Consider the following 22,406-nt stretch of genomic DNA (forward strand, 5'->3'; position numbering starts at 1 on the left):
TGCAGAAAGCATCATGTTGGGTGATTTACAGATGCTACTTAATTTAATTTTCATAATATTCCAATAAAATAAGAGTCGTCTTTCCATTTTACAGATGAAGCAACTGAAGCTCAGAGGGATAAACTAAATGCTGTAAGTTCTCGCATTTAGTAGTGGTGGGACTACAATTTTACCATGTTTCTCTGTGATTTCAAACTCACTCTCAATTCCCCAAGTTGTATTAAGCCAATGTGACAGGACCAAAGGAGCCCTGCAGTGGATACAGAGCAGGATTTGTTCTCTGGTTTTCTCGGTAACCAGCTATGTGCACATCACATAAAGACTTCGGAGTTCAGCTAATTTTTGTCAACATCTTCTCGTTCCCTTCAGGTCACAGCCCACATTCTTAGGATGGCCACTCTGCCCTATGGCTACCATGGCCTATATGACCTCATCCCTGCCTACCCAATAGAAGTCACTCCTACCTACCACACTCTAGCTCCCCTGGACCCACTAAGTTCCTTCAGAGCATCACGTCATCCCACCTTGGAGGCTTTGGGTACATTGTTCCTTCTGCCTAGGACTCAGTCCCACATGGCATGGGCAGAATCCAAACCCAGGTGGGAAGCTTTGGAGCCCACTAGGAATCCCGCCTATTTGTAAACTTGCTTTGTATTAAATGATTAAGCACAGACACACTTATCCTAAAATGGGGAGCACATTCCCTGCTTTTCAATTGAACTTGAATTCTCAGAAACATCCCTCTCCCACTCCATCCCCTGGGTAACTCTTATCTATCCTTCACGGATGAGTTTAGCCATGTTTTCCTCAAAGAAGTTCCTGATCATTCGATCACGTAAGATTACTCTGCTATTTGCCTCCATAGTATCATAGCCTCCTTTCCCTTTTTAAAATAGCATTTGTTAATTTTAACATGATTTCTTCATCGTATTTTCTATTTCAAAGTTCATCTTCTTTGTAAGCTCCATGATGGTGACAAACACACTATCCGTCTTATTCACTGATATTTCCCCAGAGTCACACACAGCATCTGGCTCCATAAACACATGCTCCCGACTCCGTCCCTCCTGCTTACCCCTTCCTGTAGCCTGGACAGGAGACTTGGGATGCTTCCAGGAGAGATGCTCTAGAGTGGACAGACTTCATCTATCATTGGCATTTTTAAAAAGACTTGATTAGAAGCCAAAGTAACAAGTATGAACTTCATAAGTCTAGATTAAATGATGAAAATGCTGGATGTTAAAAACCAAGATTAGAACTCCAGGTTGTGTCTTGTGACCTCAGTTGCCCATGAGTTTGGCAAATTGCAAAACCACTCATAAGAAGGGTTATTGCCTCAACTGTTGCTTTGGATCCGTTTAGTCAGATGTGTATATGGCAGAATTTTTTTTTTTTTTTTTTTTTTTTGTTGACGGAGTCTCACTGTGTTGCCCAGGCTGGAGTGCAGTGGTGTGATCTCGGCTCACTGCAACCTCCACCTCCAAGGTTAGCGATTCTGCTACCTCGGCCGCCCAAGTAGCTGAGACTACCGGCGCGTGCTACCATGTCCAGCTAATTTTTGTATTTTTAGTAGAGATGGGGTTTCACCACATTGACCAGGGTGGTCTTGAACTCCCAACCTCAAGTGATCCACCCACCTGGGCCTCCCAAAGTGCTGGGATTACAGGCATGAGCCACTGCACCCAGCCCAGAAATTTAACATTAGGTATATGTCATCAATTATAAGGCCATGAGCACGGAGAATTCATCTGTTGCGGAAGCTTCCCCTGTGGCCAATTTACTAGAAAAATACAAAGAAACCACACCAGGAACCAGGAGGTAACACCATCAGCAACATCTTTGCATAAGACAATATCTCCGTCTAAACACATTCATTTTTATTTTTACTTTACTATAATTTGCTTGATAAAAATGCAAAATACTCTTCTGTGATAAATTACAAATACTTTCCTTCAATATTACAATTAACTTATATTCCTGAACCCCAAACCATGGCACAATAAGTGCCTTGCACACACTATTTTGATTGACTCCCACAGTGACTTTAAGGATGGGACTGGTGTTTTCCTTGTAGACAGCCAGGAAAGGGAAGAACAGAGAGATCGAATACTGGTCCCACACGGCACGGGCGGAACCCAAACCCAGGTGGGAAGCTTCTAAGCCCACTAGGACTCCTTCCTGTTTGTAAACTTGCTTTGTGTTAAATGATCAAGCACAGACACACTTATCCTAAAATGCAGAGCACATTCCCTGCTTTTCAATTGAACTTGAATTCCCAGAAACATTATTTATGGGGGAAAAGTCTTACAACTAAAGAAGTCAACTAGCTTCTCAGTCCAAAAGCTATCTAGAGAAATCTTTTATTATTGTCCAACTAAGTTTGGCAAATTGCAAAACCACTCGTAGGAAGGGTTACTGCCTAAATTGTTGTTTTGGATCAATGTAATCATATATGCATATGGTTGAAATTTAACATCAGGTATGTGTCATCAATTTAAGGCCCTGAGTATAGAGAATCTGTTGCATTTTTTTTATGGTGACAACATTTACCAAATTGACAGTTTTGAAGCATTTACCAAGTCAACCATTTAGTATTCTATAGTTCAAAGGTGATGGGTGTTACATTTAAAGGAAAGATGACATAGTCAACGATGCCACTAGCATAAAGCACCTAATTTATAGCCTCTCCACTTCCAGCTCTCCTCTGTCAGGCTGGAAGTAACTGTCATGATCTCATCACTAGAAGGGAAAAAGAGAACTCTATCCAGCTATGATAGTGAAGAGAAAGCTCAAAACAAGTAGATCTATGGCAGTCGTGCTCAGACTTGAGCAGACATCAGAATCCCATGGAGGGCTTGTAAAGATCCAGATTGCAGGCTCACCCCTAGAAGTGGATCTGGGGTGGGGGGCGGGCATGATTTTGCATTTCTAGCAAGTTCTCAGGTGATGCTGACATTGCTGGTGCAGGGACTACGCTTGAGAACCACCTACCCATGACACTGGTGCTCAATGTTTCAAACTCATGCCTACAGCAGACAGGATGCATCTACCCACTTTTTTTTTTTTTTTTTTTGAGACGGAGTCTTGCTCTGTGGCCCAGGCTGGAGTGCAGTGGTGCAGTCTCAGCTCACTGCAAGTTCTGCCTCCCGGGTTCATGCCATTCTCCTGCCTCAGCCTCCCGAGTAGCTGGGACTACAGGCGCCCGCCACCACGCCCGGCTAATCTTTTTGTATGTTTAGTAGAGACGGGGTTTCACCCTGTTAGCCAGGATGGTCTCGATCTCCTGACCTCCTGGTCTGCCTGCCTCGGTCTTCCAAAGTGCTGGGATTACAGGAGTGAGCCACTGCACCCGGCCTACCCACTTCTATACCTGGCACACCTGCACCACACAGGAACACCACATACCTGCACAAGGGATCACAGGCATACCCATCACACACATACACACCCTTTTTTGCATGTGTATGCCAGAAACACACTATACATCTGCACCACTCAAAGGTAACACAAACCGGCATCATGCACACAAACACCACGTGCCTACATGACACACTGTCAGGCACACACAGCTGCACCACACGTCTGTAACTCACATCATACACTTTCACCTGTATGCAGACAGGCACTCACATACACACTGCACATAAACAGTGCATACCTACACCACACACTCCTCACACCTGCTCCACATATTTGCATGCACGCATACCCCCAACCTACACATCATATGCGCTGTTCCTCTGCACCACACATGTGTCTCACAGCTACACCACACCCACCCTATTGCGGATTCTGAGTCACCTGCTGCTATCACCTTGCTCTTGAGACACTCCCTCAATACTTCTCCTTTTCCCCTGCCCTTTGACCTCATCCTATTTTTCCTCCTGGCTGGCCCAAATACTTTTCCTGAAGTGTCCATCCAAAAAGTCTCCCCACATTGGAGGCATCTCTGTATTTTCTTCCCACCCCCATTTGACTTAGCTACTCTTTATGAACCAAGTTCTTTATGTTCAACTTCAGTCCAAATACTTTCATTTCAACTTAAATAAATGCAGCAAATAGTTACAGATCTTTTCCTGTGCAAAGCCTTAAACTAAGCATGTTGAGGAGGAAAAGTGATGAACAAGATGACCCTGACATTCATTCATTCATTCGTTCGTTCATTCATTCATTCATTCAATGTATTAGCTAGGTACTGGTGAGCCCTGGCCAGCACAGGTAGGAGGTACTTGAGAAGTTTCTTCCCAGAACTCTTCAAATTCCAGAGAGTGGACAGCAGGGTCCTCTTCCCTCCTCTGAGGTGACTTCTGGCCCCTACTACAACTCCAGATGGTTCTCCGAGTATGCAAGAATCATCCATACCAGCAGACAAAAATTAACATTTTTATAATATTAACAATAATACTAGCAGCAAAAAAAAAAAAAAAAAAATTGCCACCTTTTAGTGAGGACAGTATGGATATGCAGGGCATATCTACATACTAAGATATGTATGTAGCACTATGCACTACATATCTTAACTGGTAATTACTCCTCCAGATACTATGAATCCATTTTCCAGGTCAGAAAATAGAACCGTGGGATGAATCTTGCAGGTGGAGAACGGAGTTTCAATCCAAGTGACTGACATGAGCCAGCGGCTGCTTCCTTTCCATTTCAACACATGCAGCCCCTTCTCCAAATTCAGACAGAGCTCCCTTGATTGTGCGAGCTGAGGCAGCATCATTGCAACTCACAGAAATGGACGTCTCCGTCTCACCTGCTCCATGTCTGTTATCAGGGAGAGCAGTGTTATAAGGTCAAAGGCATTAAAGGTGAAAGCAGGCATCCAAGACAAGCAGATGAAATCACAGTAGGACTTTATTTCTTTGCATCATTTGAAACAAAGCCTTAACTTAGAGTAAGCAGGCTTTGGCAAAGAGATGACTCCCACCATGCAAACCCTGAATTCCATTCTTATGTTAGGATGGTCTCCCTGTTTTAATGGAGCCACATACCTTCATGTGGCTGGTTACATAGTGGGTATCCAAGTAGTGTAAGGACTGATTTAATTTCTCTGTGATTCAGGCTTGTCCAGACATTTGTCCTCAAGCTGTATTTGAGGGCAGCAAGAATAAAGAGTCTCTTGGCCAGAAGATGCTCCGTTGTTCACCTCCCACTTGCCCTGTCTGCTGACCTCCAAGGAAATTTGGTCCTGCAGTTAACATCTGTGGTCCCATCAGCTGGGCTGAAGTAAAAGGTACTTAATGTACGCAGCTCGTTTTGCAAGGTTAGAAGGAATCAATAGGAGATGTGTTTAATGTGGTATCACTATCAGGGCTCATCACATTTTCAAAATTGAAATATCCACAGTGCTGTATAATCTTAGTCTCACTGTAAAGAGAATGGGTTTAGTGTGCTTTAAAATAGATTTCATGCTCATTACAGATGCACACACAAAAACATTGGTGAGTGTCCTCTGGAATTTCACTATTTACTTATCTTCTTACATATCTTTTTCTTTTCTTTTTTCCCTTTCTGCTTTTCTTCCTTTCAAGCATTCTCTTTTCTCTCTTTTCCCATCTCTCTCTTCTCTCTCTCTCTTTTTCCCTTGCTTCCTTCTTCCCTCCTTTCTCCTCTCTTTCTTTGTTCTATCTTTCATTCTTCCCTCTAATTTTAGGTGTCTAATTCCCTCCCATGGAAATTTGCCAGAACTTCAGCAAAGCACCAAAAAAAAGCTAGCTAGGTGATTTATCTTTGAGTTCCCTGGAGCACACAGGTCTCCTGTAAGATTAAGGCTTGAAAACTTTCTCATCAAAGAGAGGAGCTGATTGGAACCCATAGCCTTATAACAAAACCGACTTTTCCATAAGCTTTCGTGAAATTATTCTGAAAGAGAAACCTGTCTGAACAGAGCATAATTAAAGATAGCATATTGTTCTCTTGCTAAGTAGATTGCAAGGTAAAAAATCTTTGTTGATTTTCACACATTATATATAACACTAAGGGAACATTAGAAATAGTAAGGTCAAGAGTGTATTATGTGTTTGCGGGGCAGTGGGGGTGCTGTTCAATTTCATAATGACCTATGGTAGGGAAATCATGGTCCACAACAAAGGGAAGTGTCAGAAGAGATGAAAGAAAGCAAACCTTGCTTAACCAGTCCCTATCAACACTAGCAACACTAGCACAAGGCAACCGTATGGATATTCAGCTCTATGAGCATTTGCCTACAGCATTCTTAGTACATAGTTCTGATTTAAGAGTAACTCAGCAGTACAGTCTAACGCTATTCCCTCAGATGACTGTTTAGAGAAGTGACTCAATTGCTTGACTTGGAAAGTTACTGATAACTACCACTGGTACAATTTTCAACCAAAATGGCTAAACCGGGACTTAAACAGCTCATACTGGTTTGCTAGAGCTGTCATAACAAGTACCACAAACTGGATGACTTCAACAACAGAAATATGTATCACTTCTTTCACAGTTCTGGAACCCAGAAGGCCAAGATCAAGGTTGGTGAGGTTGGTTCCTCCCGACAGATGTGAGGAAGAATCTGTTCCAGGCCTCCCACCTAGCTTCTGGAAGCTTCAGGAACTCTTCACCTTGTTACATTCTCTCCATGCCTTTACATCACCTTCTATTTGTGTGTGTCTGTCTCTGTGTCCAAATTTCCTCTTTTTACTAACTTTTCTCGTTTTGTGAGACAAACTCTAGCTCTGTCACCCAGGCTGGAGTGCAGTGGTGTAATCTCTGCTCACTACAACCTCTGCCTCCTGGGTTCAAACAATTATCGTCATTATCGTGCCTCAGCGTCCTGAGCAGCTGGGATTACAGGCATGTGCCACTGTGACCAGCTAATTCTGGTATTTTTAGTAGAGATGGGGTTTTGCCATGTTGGCCAGGCTGGTCTCGAACTCCTGGCCTCAAAGTGATCCACCCATTTCGGCCTCCCAAAGTGCTGGGATTACAGGCATGAGCCACTACACCTGGCTCAAATTTTGTTTTTTGTTTTTGTTTTTTATAAGGACACCAGTCACATTGGATTAGGACTCACCCTAATAACATCATCTTAATTTGATCATCCACAAGGACCCTATTTCCAAATAAGGTCACATTCACAGGTGCTGGCGGTTAGGACTTCAGTTTTTTTTGTTGTTTTTGTTTTTTTTTTGAGATGGAGTTTTGCTCTTGTTGCCCAGGCTGGAGTGCAATGGCGTGATCTCGGCTCATGGCAACCTCCACCTCCCGGGTTCAAGCCATTCTCCTGCCTCAGCCTCCAGAGTAGCTGGGATTACAGGCATGCGCCACCACGCCTGGCTAATTTTGTATTTTTAGTAGACATGGGGTTTCTCCATGTTGGTCAGGCTGGTCTTGAACTCCAGATCTCAGGTGATCCACCTGCCTCGGCCTCCCAAAGTGCTGGGATTACAGGTGTGAGCCACCATCCCCGGACAGGATTCCACATCTTTAGGGGGACACAATTCAATGAATAACAACAGGCATTCATTTTCATATCCACATGTTCATCACTTAATTTTATCCTTACTGAGTTATAAATGCACACTGTATGTCACTTTACATATTCACACCAAATCCCCTTTCATATGCCCTAAATACCTCTGAGCTGAGGGGCTTACATGCCAAAAAGGAAATGAAATTTCACTTATTTTCCCTATTTGACCATCCGGAGAATAAGCCTTTCCAATGACACAAGACAAAGATGCAATCCATGCCATACAAGAAGGGTTGAGGTCCCAGCCAATCCAAACAGAAGTGTCCATTGTGGAATGAGGGTACCCATTGTCATAGCCACTGTCCTTCCTCCAGGAATTCACCAAAAGTGAGGATGAGGCCTAACTAGGCTAGACTTGGTTATATGAACACAGTACTCTGTCTTTCATGTAAGCAATAAACACTAGTTCATGACGTGGGTAAGCTACACATCAAATTCAGTCTTTTGGCAATATTACATAAAATCTGACATGACTAATGAGGTTGTCCATCCTATCTCATTAATATCCAAATTAGTAAATTTCTTTTGCTGATTTTCCTCCACATGTTTATAACATTAAATATGCAAAAAAAGTACTTTTTTACTAATGCCCTTATACCAAGTTCTTCATAATTTATTTTTTCTTTTTTGTGAGACAGGGTCTCACTCTGTCATTCAGACTCTGTGATCCATCCATCCACTGCAGTGCTGCGATCTCGGCTGACTGCAACATCCACCTCCGGGATTCAAGAGATTCTCCCACCTCAGCCTCCTGAGTAGCTAAGACTACAGGCACGTGCCACCATGCCTGGGTAATTTGATGGGGTTTCATCATGTTGGCCAGGCTGGTCTTGAACTCCTGACCTCAAGTGATCCTCCTGCCTCACCCTCCCAAAGTGGTGGGATTACAGGTATGAGCCACTGGGCCTGGTCGGTCTCCATGATTTAAATATCGTTTCAGTATCAGTGTCAAAAATTTGGTGAACATGTAAGTATCAAATAAGGCTACAAATCCTGTGACGATGGTCCCAGGAAGTAACAGGGGATTTCCCTTCAGAGAATCAGCATTTTGCCACTTCAGGCCACCACTTGAGGAGCAGTATACTTAAAATATCATAGCTAGAGGTTAGGGCTTCCTTAACTTGATTAACCCAATTTAGGGCCCAGCTTGAAGCCACAGCAGACTGTACTCAATCTTATTATTTTATTTTAAAACAAAGAGTGCATGTACAAAGTTCCGAGTTTAATAATTTCATAAGCCCACTCAAGAGTGTCTCAGATCTGAGAAACAAGAACTTTTTACAAGAAAAAATTCAAAACTAAAGAACAATCACTTTTAAGCACAAAGGAAGGACAATTGAAAAAAGGAACTATGTGTTTGTAAAAGTAAGAATATTTTCCTTCTCTTGGATTTATAATGAATTTCATTTTTCCTGAATAAATCACATAGACATTAAGGTACCATTTAAATTTATTTGCAAATCAAGAACTTAACGACCCCTTGAAACTGAAGGTAATTCTGATATAATATTCTTTTTTACCTTTGGTGGACACTGCAATGAGACAAATGCTTGTGATTATTTTCAGTCTCCGGATATAGATGGATAAAAAGTACCAGAGCCCTATGAATGTTTTTTTGTATGATTCTCTATATGTAGTATGGCCACTGTTGAAACTCTGGGAAAATTCTGAATTTTGTTATACTCATATAACCTACGTAAAGACAAAGACCAAGTATGTGCCTAACCAAGAGCACCTCATGGCCTGATACTAGCGGAGTGAAGAATTGCAGCTGGACCATTCAGCCTCCTGACTCCAGCCTCACCCGACTCCCACTCACCCTCTGTGTCCTTTAGTTTCGAGCCACTGAAACCTGTAATTCAGCACCTTCCTCCTTCAGGAGGCCATCCTGGCTTTCCTGGTCTGCTTATGAACATCCTCACATTTACCCATTGATTTCTGTCCTAAGAACCTCATTCCCCATGCTCTATCCCACATGGCTCGTACTCCTAATAATGCACCAAAGGTGAAGAAGGAAAAGCTGAGCAATGGAACATGTTGACCTCGGTGCCCCGAGGAACCAGAGACTCATGTGACTGGATGAAAACCAAGGCTCTGGAGCATTGGTTTTGTATAAAGGATAAACTATTTCCAAAACCACATTGTGATTGTGAGAGTCCAAGGATCTAGTGAACCTGGTCAGAGTAAGTGCTCGGCAATGTGAACTATTTTATTAACAATAATAATAACTAGTTATTATTGTTAATATTTTGCCATCTAGATAGGTATCAATACTTTACCACCTAGATTGTTGGTCAATACCTCATCACCAGATAGATGTTATCTATCACTTCTTTACCATCATATCATGAATATATTTACATTTTAACAGCAAATGAGACACTGGGGCTCACTGACTTCACCATTCTCATCTAACACATGGAAGGGAAAGGGGATCTCTACAGCAGCTACCAGCAGAGCCAGGGCTAGGACTCAGCTGCCCGAATTCCCTAATTCCTTACTTGCCCTTGGCACTAGGAAGTTTCTCTCTTGAATCCTGAGAATCAGAGGATTCATGTTCACCTTATCAAAGAAGATCTATTAAAATTATAAACTCAGCAAGAGAGGAGACTATTTCATCGTTAGAGTTCCAAATTCCTCTTCATTCCCGTCTGCATTTGGGGGTGTGGAATGCTTTGAGATATCCCTCTAAAGCTTCAAGATACTCTCCTGGGAATGCAAGAGTCATGCCCAGGGTCATCTGATGTCAATGATGCACCAATAAAAACAATGCTAAAAATAGCATTAGTTAACATTTTCCAGAATCCATATCTTCCTTAATAGACATTACAAATCCCTAAAAATGCAAAATTATTTTTTCTTCTGGTTGAGTAGACCCTCATGAAACAATCATGAGGAAAGCACACTGCTTCCCTACACTCTCACCACTTTTGACACCATATGTAAGAATAGTGTCATACTATCTACCTGGAGATAGTGCTAGATCCCAGAGCTTAAGAGCTCTGCCACACAGAACTGCCCCCACTTCATATGCCAATCACAAGCCCCAGGTTGTGGCTTGTGCTTTTGACCCAACAGCTATAAATTAATGGTTCCCATGACTCCCATCCTTGGGTTTTATAATTTGGTAAGACAGCTCACAGAATGCAGGGAAGTACTTTACTATGTTTACCAGTTTGTTATAAAGGATATTATAAAGGCTGTATATGAACAGCCAGATGAAGAGGTACTAGGAGCAAGATACTGGGTTGAGAGGGGAGAGGGTGGAGCACACAGTTTTCATGACATAAAGCTTTTTCCATGAAAAAAGTAATAATATATGTATATTGATTTCCTAGTACTACTGTAACAAATTACCACAAACCTAGTGGCTTAAAACAACACAAATGTCTCATATAATTCTTTTTTTTTTTTTTGAGACGGAGTCTCGCTCTGTCGCCCAGGCTGGAGTGCAGTAGCCGGATCTCAGCTCACTGCAAGCTCCGCCTCCCGGGTTTACGCCATTCTCCTGCCTCAGCCTCCCGAGTAGCTGGGACTACAGGCGCCCGCCATCTCGCCTGGCTAATTTGTTGTATTTTTTTAGTAGAGACGGGGTTTCACCGTGTTAGCCAGGATGGTCTCTATCTCCTGACCTCGTGATCCGCCCGTCTCGGCCTCCCAAAGTGCTGGGATTACAGGCTTGAGCCACCGCGCCCGGCCATGTCTCATATAATTCTTAAAGTCAGCAGTCTAAATGGGTGTATTAGGCCATTCTTGCATTGTTATAAAGAAATACCTGAGGTTGGGTAATTTATAAAGAAAAGAGGTTGCATTGGCTCAGGGTTCTACAGGCCATGCAAGCATGGCACTGGCATATGCATCTGCCTGGCCTCTGGAGAGGGCTTCAGGGAGCTTTTACTTATGGCAGAAGGCAAAGCAGGACGAGGCAAGACACGTGGCAAAAACAGGAGTAAGAGAGAGCACAGAGGTGCCACGCACTTTTAAACAAGCAGAGCTCACGTGAACTCAGAGAAAATCTCACTTATCACCAAGGGGATGCTGTTAAATCATTCACGAGGAATCTGCCCCCACGATCCAATCACCTCCCACCAAGCCCCATCACCAGCATGGGGAATCACATTTCAACATGAGATTCGGAGGTGATAGACACTCAGTATATCATTCAGCACCATGGCCCCTAAAATATCATGTCCTTCTCACATTGCAAAATACAATCATCTCTCCCAACAGTTCCCCAAAGTCTTAACTCATTCTAGCCCCAATTCAAAAGTCCTAAAGTCCAAAGTCTCATCTGGAGATGAGTATGAGCCTGTGAAATCAAATACACGTTACTTACTTTCAAGATACAATGGGGGTACAGGCATTAGGTAAACATTCTTATATTAAAAAAGAGAAATCAGCCAAAAGAAAGGGGCTACAGGCCAGCAGGGCAATCATTAAATCTTAAAGCTCCAAAATAATCTTCTTTGACCCCATGTCCCACATTCAGGGCACACTGGGGCAAGGGGTGGGCTCCCAAGGTCTTGGACAGCTCCACCCCTGTGGCTTTGGAGGGTGCAGCCCCTGCGGCTGCTCTCACAGGCTTTCAAGTTCCTGTGGCCTTTCCAGACCCCCACATTTCCCCTTGGCATTGCCCTAGTAGAGATTCTCTGTGATGGCTCCACCCCTGCATCAGGCTTCTCCCTGAGCACCCAGGCTTTCACATACATCCTCTGAAATCTAGGTGTAAGTTGCCAAGCATCCTTTACTCTTGCATTTTGAGCACCTACAGGCTTAACACCATGTGGAAGCCACCAAAGCTTATGGCTTGTGCCCTCCAGAGCCATGGCCCAAGCTACACGTGGGACCCTTTGAGCCAAGGCTGGAGCCAGAGAAGTGAGGATGCAGGGATCAATTTCCTGGGTGGCTTAGGCCATTGGCACCTCGGACCTGGCCCACAAAACCATTCTTTCCTCCTAGGCCTCTGAACCTGAAATGGGAGAAACTGCCTTGCAGATCCCTAAAATGCCTTCAGGGCCGTTTTCCAATCATGTTGGCCATCAGCACTTGGCTCCTTTTTAGTCATGCAAATCTCTCTAGTAAGTTGTTGTTCTGCAGCCCACTTGGATGCTTCCCCTGAAACTGGGCTTTTCTTTTCTACCACATGGACAGGTTGCAAATTTTTCAAATTTTTATGTTCTGCTTCCCCTTTAAATATAAGTTCCAATCTTAAGTCATTTATTTGCCCATATATCTGCCAGTCCACCTCTTAAAGGCTTTATTGCTTAGAAATGTTTTCTGCCAGATACCCTAAATCATCATTGTCAAGTTCAATGTTCCACAAATCCTTAGGACATGAACACAATGCAGGCAAGTTCTTTGCTAAAGCATAACAAGGGTGACCTTTGCTTTAGTTCCCAGTAAGTTCCTCATCTTCATCTAAGATCATATCAGCCTGGCCTTCACTGTTCATATCTCTATCAGCATTTTGGTCACAACAATATGACCAGTCTTTAGGAAGTTTCAGACTTTCCTCATCGTCCTGTCTTCTTCTGAGCCCTCCACACTCTTCCAACCTCTGCCTGTTACCCAGTTCCAAAGCTGCTTCCTCGCCTACAGATATCTTTATAGCAATGCCCCACTCCTTGGTTCCAATTTTCTGTATTAGGCTGTTTTTGTGTTGTTATAAAGAAACATCTGAGACTGGGTAATTTATAAAGAGAAGAAGTTTAATTAGAGTTCTGCAGGCTGTGCAAGCATGGCACCAATATCTGTATCTGTTTGGCTTCTAATGAGGCCTCAGGGAGCTTTCACTCCAGTTAGAAGGTGAAGTGGAAGCCAGCACATCATGGGAGAGCAGGAACAAAAGAGTGAGGTGGGAAGTGCCACACACTTTGGTGATAAGTGAGTACTTGCTCAGAGTTGCACGGAAAACTCACTGAATTTGCATGGAACTCTGAGCAAGAACTCACTTATCACCAAGGAGATGGTGCCAAACCATTCATGAAGAATCTGCCCCCAGAACCAATTACCTTCCACCAGGTCACACCTTCAACATTGGGAATCACATTTTAACCGAGATTTGGAGGGAACAAACATCCAAACCATATCAATGGGTCTCTAGGTTAAAATCAAGGTGTCCAGAGGGCCGTGTTCCTCCTGAAGTCTTCCATCTTCTATAGACTGCTCACTTTCTTTGGCTTGAGGCTCCTTCCACTGTCTTCAAAGCCAGCAATGGTACCTGGAGACTTTCTTGCACTTCATCTCTCTGATCTCTCCTGCCTCCCTCTTCCACTTTTACAGACCCCTGTGATTACACTGGATCCAGCAGAATAATTTCAGATATTCTCCTTACTTTAAGGTCAGCTGATTAACAACCTTAATTCCATCTGTAATCTTCATTCTTCTTTGTCACGTAAGGCAATATGGGTTCTGGGGATTAGAACGTGGACGTCTTTGGGGGAGCCATTATTCTGCTTTCCATAAGATGTAAAGTACCTGTTTAGTTCTAGTACTTTTCTGTCATAGAGAATTTATTTTTTTCAACTGAAAACACAGACAGACTAATTAAAACTTAATTTAATGCTAATGCAGCAAACAGGTTTACCACTTTGGGTTGAATTGTTTCTCCAATTCTGGGCTTCCTGAGAAAATCTTCTCTAACACCCCCATTTCACAGATGAGCGCCTGGGGCTCAGTGACTCACGTGGCATTTAACAACCAAGACAAAATTGGAATCTGGTGTTCTGTGGTTTCTCCTTATCACATTCCACCATCATGAAGCCCCTTGTAGTTACTGCTCCAAAAACTGGTGACTGTCCCCTTATTCAACAGAGTGGACTGACCCACAAGGCAGCCTACAATGGCTGATCAAAACGCCCATGTATATTCCAGACAAAATTCGTGGAAAGCACATTTTTTTTTTGTTAATGCTAGGACAGAAAAAGTTTCATCAGCATTCAGAGTACTTTTTAAAAATTCTGACATGTATACACAAGCCTTTCATCCTTTGTATAATCAAAGGCCTTCATACAATAAAACTACTAGGTTGGTGCAAAAGTAATCACAGTTTTGCATCAACCTGACACATCCACCAAGTTTTGAAGGGAAAATATTTTATTAAAGAATCTTGTTGGCTGAGCACAGTGGTTCATGCCTATAATCCCAACCCTTTCAGAGGCTAAGGCAGGTGGATTGCTTGAGTCCGGCAGTTCAAGGCCAGCCTGGGCAACATGGCAAAGACCCCGTCACTACAAAAAACACAAAAATTAGACAGGCCTGGTGGCACACAACTGTAGTTCCAGCTATTTGGGAGGCTGAGGCAGGAGAAAAGCTTACCCCAGGAAGTTGAGGGTGCACTGAGCCATGATTGTGCCACTGCACTCCAGCCTGGGTGACAGAGCAAGACCTTATCTCAAAAAAAAAAAAAAAAAGAAAAAAAAAAGAAAGAAAAACGAAAATTCTGTGGCCCCAAAAGTTGGTGTCTACATGTGAAGGGACGTGAAAGAAGTTTGGAGAAAGCACACAGGTCTCCCTGGGCATCTATGTTCAGGATCTGCTTCAGCTTACTAGAGAAAACCCCTATAAGATAATACGATAACATGTCTATAATCCCACTCTAAAATCACAGGTGACACCAACAAAAACTGGGAAGTGGGCCTAGATAGAATATGGGAACTAAAGACTACTAATATTCTCACTTTACGTGGAGGCTAATCAGTATTTAGTGCTTTATTTCTATGTCAGTGGCTTAATAAACATAAATGTGTTTAAAATACTAATATTATTAAAAGCATTTTGATAACAAAGTATATTACTAGTAGAATTTAAAATAAAATTGCTACAGAAAAGAGCAAAGAAAACCGAGTTCATATTTTTTAAAAACTTACTAGGGAAATAGCAGGAAAAAAAATTTTTAATGAGAATAAAACAAGATAAAGAAAGGAAGCACAATGACATCTGTAATAATAACATACACATCGACCCTAAACTGCAAAGTAAAAGACAGCCACATGGCTTGATTTGGTTAGTTCAAGCGGTGAGTTAATCAAATTCAACCTAGTATTATTTAACAGCCCTAACACTTAAAAGAAATTGGCACATAAGCATTATTAAGTGATTAGGCAAAGATGTAACAGCTAAAGGCAAGAAGAAATAAAATAAATATAAGAAGAGAAAATAGGAGTTTTCACATTCTTATCAGGTAACAGAGAATTAGAAGAAAAAGCCATTTCCTGAAATGAAGAGAGTTATAGTATTTTGATGATAAAATCCAAAAGGAAACCATGAAAGTCATAAATCTTTAAGCTCCAAATAATATTTTTCAAAATACAGTAATCACAGATTATTCGAGGAATAAAGATAAGTTAACCGTAGTGGAACCTTCCTCCATCTTTCACAGTTGAAGTATGCAAATACGTATACACCGGAGTGGGGCATAGAGAAAGAAGTTCCAAATAACAATAAGATTTATTATGTTTACAGAAAGTTTGGTGTCTTACGAGAGAAAAGGATGATATATTTCCTATCAAGCTTACAAAGAATATTGGCAAATAGTAATTATATAGTACGCTATATACTCTCATAAGCCCAAAAAACAGAAAAAAAGACTGTCCAAAATTACCACATCACAAATTATTCTCTAAAAAAACAATTGCACCACAACATGGAGAAACTCTGTCTCTACTAAAAATACAAAATTAGCCGGGCATGGTGGCACATGCCTGTAATCCCAGGTACTCGGGAGGCTGAGACAGCAGAATTGCTTTAACCCAGGAGATGGAGGTTACAGTAAGTCAAGATCACACCATGGCACTCCAGCCTGGGCAATAAGAGCGAAACTCTGTCTAAAACAAAAAACAATTCCACTAAAAATCAGGCACACCACTAAGGATTATTTGGACACTAATGAAAGTGAAAACAAAATTTATAAAAACATCTGGAATGCTGATGCCGTTATATACCAGAGGAAACCTATAGCCTGTAAGACTTTTATCAGGACATCAGAAAGAATGAAAATTACTAAAATAAGTGTTCAATTTTTAAGAATGGAAAAACAAGAACAAAGACAATTTAAGGAAAACAGAAAGGGGGAAAAATAACAGCAGAAATTAATGAATTAGAAAGTAAATTCTAGACAAAATACACAAATCTAAGAGTGGATTCTTTGTAGAAAAAAAATTTCTGATCAAACATTTAGCAGGCCTAATCAAATAGAAAAGGGAAAAAACCTACATATATAAAACTGGGAAAAACAATGAATATGACCACAGACACGAGTAAAAATTGTGTAATATTGTATTCTGACAAATAAAAATTTTAAATTAAATAGATGATTGGTAAAGAAAACATAAATGATGCCAAAGAGCTTAATGAATAAATAGGGAAGAAAATTTCACAATTTTCTAAAATTCCTTGTGGAGAAAGATGGAAGACTTTTCCATTTTTTATGGCAATCTCTACACAGATATTTGAAAAAGTGAAAAACTCCAGAAATATAAATTTAGAGACCAATCTTCCTCATAATTATAAATGAAAAAATTCTAAATCAAATATTGACAATTTAATTTGGAAATGTAGTCTAAAATTATTATATCATGTTCAAGAACAATTTCCTCTAAGAACGAAAAAATTATTTACTATGGAAATTTCAAAAGAATTTACTGCATTAGGTCAAAAGAGAAGATGCTCAAGGGTACTGATTCTGGATAAAAGAAGTGACAAATTATATTTTAGAAAAGAAATATCAACATTAAAATTCTTCCCCCAAAGAATTAATAGGCATAATGAATTTTGTTTAAATCCAGTAAGATTTTTGGAAACATGGTAATAAAAAGCTAAAGTACATCTGGGAGAAGGGAATACTTAATAATTGGACCATTCAGTTAGAAAAGCAAGAGATATATAAGTTGATTTCAGAAAATACATAAAATTTATGAATATGTAGTATAATTACATGTAGAAGCATATACATTGTGATATTAGTTAAAATGACAAAAATGAAAACAAATTTGAAGGTACAATACAATACTCTAAACCTAGAATATTAGGTATAGAAATTATGGAATAACTATATAGAGATTTCAAGGCAGATGTTAAACATCATATAGAAAAATATTATATCAGTAAGTCCATGTTCACATATTTAAAATGATCCCAATCCTACAAATGTATATGCACGTAAACTATATATGTAATACATAAAATATATTTGTGCTATCCCCAAAACATTTTTTATTTATAAAAAAAAAGCTGCAATGTGATATCAGCCATAACAATCCACATCAACAATGTGACATTGCTATGTTGATTCTCTCCAAATGACATGTTTCTGGATGACTATTATTTTCTTTTTGTGCTTTTCTGTATTTTTCATATTTTCTGAAAGGAATGTGTTATAATATCAGAAAAGATATTTTGTATTAATCACACCACACTAGTATTGTGCATAATGTTTTGCATAATTCTAATCACAGAAATCTGAAAATCTTATAAAATTGTTAGCACTTTCCCCAGAAAAAATAAATGCATTATATACAAGTAAGTATCAAATTTTATATAACGTTACAGATTTTACAGACCCACTGAAGCCATTCAAGAGCTCTAGGTGAGAAACACTGTGGAAAAGTTCAAAGAAATTCCTTATGCATTATCTCAATGGAGTCTCATCAAAACTTTGTAAATAGGAATGGCTACTATTTTTACCAATTTAAGAATGAATAAACTATGTCTCAAAGAGGTAAAGAACGCACAGTTGACAGGGACAGAATTCACACCAGTAGCCACATCCTGTTGCCTTAGCATTGTGAGTTTCATGTCGTAGCACAGGGTGGTTTATTATATACAGAACAGGATATTGTCAAATAACAAAACCAGACCTTGAATCCTGATTCACTTGTGAAATTTTGAAAAATCTCCTGACTTTATCATGCCTTGGTTTCATCATCAATAAAGTAGAGATAATAACACTTGCCCTGCATATCCCCCAGAGTTGTCATAGAGATAAAATGTAGGGGGAAGCACTTGCAAACATAATTTATCTTTATTATTATTAATACATAAACGTGTCTATTACGAATCTATTACAACTCAGGCCAGCACTGGGGTAAGTGCTGATGGGACCTAGGTGGGGGAAGAAAAAGACAAAGCATCTTACTAAAAGGCAATTAAAACGCACCATTCTAGTTCAAAAAGTCTGTTTCCATGAGTAATGAGCAATCTATTATGCATCTGACAATGGTTTGTTGGCTATTAACATCAATTCCGTATGGCCATCCTATAAAGTGAATCAACAAAGCAGGGAGTTCCCAGCTTTAAAAAATGTTTGCTTTCACAGGTATCTGTCTAATTTATGTCTGTGATTTAATTTCAATGATTAAAATTTTAAGTTAATTTTGAAGTCTGCTCTTTTTCCACTGCATTCATCACAGACTTGCTGAAGACTCCAGGACAATTAAGGCACACAAAAGCATAACAAAGCCCCCTCTCCCTATTTGACGCTATCAGCCTTCATATTCTTACTGTTAGAGATAATCCACACGCCTTGATACCCCGGATACTTTGGTTGCATAAGTAGGCTAGGTCTTTCATAAATGTGAGTTGAGTTGAAGTATGTGAATAAGATGCGGAGTTAGTGCTCCCTGAGGTGCTCCAACCGTGACTAGCTGGGTACCATCTCACCTCCATGCAACTCAGTTTTCTCATCAGTAATCTGGGTATCATGAAGCCTGTTTTAATGGGAAAAGTCTCTGCAAATTGCAATGGCCCATGAAAGTGGAATAAATCATGATTTTTTGCATTTAGAACTTCCCTCAGCCAATTCTTTCCAATATCTTCTTCATCACAGTCTATGACATCACCTAATGTACTTAACAGTCTGCCTCTAAAACTGAACTGAGACTCACGGCCGGTGTTCTTGTTTGGGGTTTTTGCTGCAGATTGCACTCACCTATTTAGATACCCCTTGTTCACTATTCACCAGGGGATGGGCCATCTGGATCCATTATCTGTTTTATTTCTTATGTACCCCACAGAAGGGTAGTTAAAGCGAAAAACTTCACATGCTGATCCTTTCATTCTTAGTCATAACCCTTCTACAGTTGCTCCGGAGTGACGGTACGGAACCCGTGTGAGATCACTCCAGGCTGCTCTTCTAACCTCTAAATGGAGTCAGTCCTCAGGGATGGATGGAATTTCACTGCATTTTCTCATTTCATTTGTATAATGAAATCATTGTTTGGCCTTTCGTTCTGTACTTTTGCCCTTTTTGGTCTTAAGGTGGACCATTCAGTAGCCCCTTCCTATTTCTCTACGAAAACTAAGAATCATAAATGGACTCTCATCAAATCTCAACAATTTCATGTATTTCCAAAAGTATCACATCAAATACATTCCGCCTTCACAGCAGTATCCATTTGTTATATACTTGCATGTACTTATATACACATAGAAGTGAATATGTACATAAATCTACAATGTGTGGACGGGGTAAAACTCAAACCGTCACCAGAAAAATCAATCGCTTATCATCACTGATTGGATCAGCTGTGTGATGATATGATCCACGTGTGATCGGATTCAACGCCAAAGAGCAACATGCAATGAAACATCAGCCTTCCCTGAAATCACCTGGGGTACTTGTTAAACTAGAGACAATCAGACCTCGCCCCAGAATGATAGGTGGTTTATGGAATAAACAGAGATAAAGTTTTTTAAAAATGTATCTGTTGATTTATAGCCAAAAATCTCCCCAACGTTACATGGAGGGCAACAAAAGGGAGAGTTGTTGAGTAAATTGCACAATATTCATTTAATGTGAACACCACAGTGATTAGCAAGAAGCCAGTTAAACAGAAAAATGCATGTGGTATTATGATAAATAAAAAGCCAGCATAATAATTGATGGATCAGAGAAAAAGATCAGCAGTAAATCAACATACTTGGGAAGCTTTAGTTTTGAGCAAAGATGATCATTCACATTAGTAGGGAAATAATGTATTATCTAAGAAATAGTGGTGAGGCATCTAAGCAGCTACCTAAAAAATCGTATCCTCCTTTACACTTACACCAGCACAAATTCCAGAAGAATGAATGAAAATAAAGCCATAAAAGCAATAAAGAAGAGCATAGAAAATATTATAATCTCAAAATAAGAGAGTTTTCCAACTGTAACCAAAAACCCAAAAGACAATTAAAAATACTGATCAATCCAACTGTGTCCAGGCTTGTTTTTAGAAGCTTTTTCTCCCCAAATAAACACCATAAACAAAATAAAAAGACAAAGAACATACTGGAGAAAACATTTACAACTCTTAATGTACAGGGCTAACTAATACATGAGTCATTAAAAGTCAGTATTTTTAAAATTCCATTAAAAGTGGGTAGATGACAGAAAAGCATACAGAAAATAAAATGTGATAGTTTTTCATCATATACAAAGTTTCTCAACCTTATTGTAAAGAAATAGACAACAAAACTTCAGAAAGATACTATATTTCACTTAGGTTAACAAAGATCAAAAACCTGATGACACACTATGTTGTGAAGAAATGAGCACTGTCATTCATTGCTGGTGGGCGTGTAAATTGGTAAATCTCTAGTCAATTAAAATATAAAATGCACACACTATTTGACCCAGGACTTCCATTTCCCATAAATTTCTCACGTAGTTGAGAATGTAAATTTTAAAGGAAAATGATAACTCTTTCTTGGTCACAGTCCTAAGGTATCAACAAGTCACTACCACAACTTGTTATAACGACATCAAAATCGGCCGGGCACGGTGGCTCACACCTGTAATCTCAGCACTTTGGGAGGCTGAGGCAGACGCATCATGAGGTCAAGAGATGGAGACCGTCCTGGCCAACATGGTGAAACCCCGTCTCTACTAAACATACAACATTAGCTGGGCGTGGTGGTGCACGCCTGCAGTCCCAGCTACTTGGGAGACTGAGGCAGGAGGAACACTTGAACTGGGAAGACAGAGGTTTCAGTGAGCCAAGATCGCGCCACTACACTCCAGCCTGACAACAGAGCGAGACTCTGTCTCCCACACACACACAAAAACACATCAAAATTGATCAGTGACAATCCACTTTAGTAACATACTTCTGAAAGCTAGCCAATCAGTAACAGCCATACTTCTGAAATACAACTATTAGCAACAGGCACACTCCAAATGCCAAGCTTTCACCGCTAAAGGTCAATTAATTTCCACACACACTTCTCACGGTGTTTTAATTCCCGAACTTAATGCTTCCCAAACCCTATATATGACCAGCATTTGCTTTGTTTTAACAGAACTGTGTCCTACAAGCACTGCTGTCTCTTGTTTAGCAAGCAATAAAGTCAGATTTTTACTTTAGATATTGAGTGGCAACCTTTTCCTTCCATCCAAGAACTAGAACATAGGAGAGACAGCATACACATAAAGATGTTCTACTCTTTTTCAAAGCATTGTTTAGCATAGCAACAGATTGCAAACAATGTAAATAATCTCGAAGGACCTGTAAATTAGAAAAACAGAAACATCAGATGTGTCCTAGAAAGGGAACTAGCTGGCATGGGGCAAAGAAGGAAGGAGAGACAAATACATTTCATATACACAATTTTGGAGTTCTTAACATTTTGCCCCATTGGCAGATATTACATATTAAAAAGTAATTGATTTAAAGTCAGAATTTTAAATTGTATGTGTAAAAGGAAAAAATACATATGAAGTTGGTATTAAACCAGTAACTGTTGCTATGCTAAATTATCAGTGGAATAGTTTTTTCAATATCTCTTTCCCTAAACCTTTCATAATGTTGTGATATAACTTGTCATTTTAAATGGAAATGATTTCTAAATTTCATGCACAATATCAAACCAAAATGCAGCAAATGAGATTATTCCATTTTAAATTGGCATATAACCACAATATTGAAGGCAC

At 40.2% G+C, this 22,406-nt stretch overlaps 1 long non-coding RNA gene across 1 annotated transcript in view; it reads right to left on the reverse strand.

Annotated features, from left to right (window-relative positions):
- LOC117095744 overlaps positions 1-22,406 on the reverse strand; it is a 213,939-nt gene that overhangs the window by 73,017 nt on the left and 118,516 nt on the right. The window lies entirely within an intron of this gene.

The sequence above is a fragment of the Trachypithecus francoisi genome, unplaced genomic scaffold (assembly GCF_009764315.1).
Source record: "Trachypithecus francoisi isolate TF-2019V2 unplaced genomic scaffold, Tfra_2.0 Lachesis_group14, whole genome shotgun sequence".
Classification (NCBI taxonomy): domain Eukaryota; kingdom Metazoa; phylum Chordata; class Mammalia; order Primates; family Cercopithecidae; genus Trachypithecus; species Trachypithecus francoisi.